Source organism: Anser anser (genome assembly GCF_964211835.1).
Source record: "Anser anser genome assembly, chromosome: 2".
In the NCBI taxonomy this organism is placed as follows: domain Eukaryota; kingdom Metazoa; phylum Chordata; class Aves; order Anseriformes; family Anatidae; genus Anser; species Anser anser.
The window spans coordinates 147,843,294-147,844,686 of NC_139721.1; positions in this window are offsets into that span (position 1 = coordinate 147,843,294).

Sequence of the window (1,393 nt, forward strand, 5' to 3'; positions counted from 1 at the left end):
ATCAGTAATGTTCTTTTTAGTTTTATCCTTCTCCCCCATAGTAAACAATAATTCACATGTTCTCCAGGAACCCAGGAGATCTGGAGTGTGGAAATTTCAGATATCTATCATCTGTGCAGAATCACTCTCTGTGGTCACTCGTCACAAGCCTATACTCAGGAAAGGAATCAATTTACCAGTCAGTGGCCAGCAGTCAGAGCAGATACATTTCTGATGATCAGCCAGATAAGACAAGGATATAGAAAATTCAATTAATAAGTGGTTATCTTTAATATAAAGAAATTTTGATTGCTTCTGGCCAGGTAGTCTTGGACTTTATCTTATGCCTTCAGGTCAGCTTTGTGTCAACTGTGTTGATATCTGAATTGGAGCTTAGAAAAGTACATTTGGTCTGGCACAACTGAACACAACCAATCTGTGGAGTTAAGCTCTGAAAATAATGTTTTCTTGGGATTATACAGGTGCAGTCAAAGGGAAAAGGACAGGGGAGTCCTGTGTTACAGAAAGCAGGAATGGCACTTTATATGTAGTGCTAGACTTGCAAGGTGAATTCCAAAGGGATGATTTTGAATTTCTGGAAAAGAAATAAGCAAGATATTTTTTTTTCTTCAATCTCACTATAAAAGACTGGGCCATAACCAGAAGGACTATTAGGTGGGATTGGTCACCTCAGATGCACAAATTAGCGTCACAACTCCTTTACTGACTGTCCCTTAAACCTGAATGTTTTGTATATCTGTGACTTCAAGATTAGGTTTCATTTTACCTTAATTTAGCCATTAAAAAAAAAAAAAGGTGTCTAATCTGAGTGAGTTGTTTAGCTTCCCTCTGTAGTCACTGGAGAAACAGGTATGTGTGCAAGGTGTCCTTTTTATGATAGCTGGAGTGACATGCTCTCTGCAGCATGTATTTAATCGCAGCCTATATAGACTGAACTTAGACAAATTAGGCTAAGCACATAAGTGTTAGGCAACTCAAATTTGGTGAGATTAATACTCCTTGGATGTCTTAAATTTCCAGCCTAGGTAGACTCCCAAAACATCTCTAGACATATCTCTGGCCTAAATCTTGTCATAAATCACAAAGATTCTCCTAAAAGGATCGGTGCATTCTAGAGCAAACCTAACAGCTGATGTACCTCTAACAAAGCCAGGAAACAGGAATGCAGCAAGTGGTGTTCTTCATCAGTGGGTAGAACACCAGTCCAGGACAAATGCTCAGCTTCTTCTTAGGTCTAGGTGGGTTTAAGCCTTCATCTCCTGTGTCCTGGAGCGTGTCTTTACCACTAGCCTGAGTGGGAAGGTGTGGACACCCTTGTTCTCCCATGCTGAGGCTCTTCTACTTTGTATGGCTGAACTAACATTCACTGAGAAAGAGAAAATAAGTACAAATA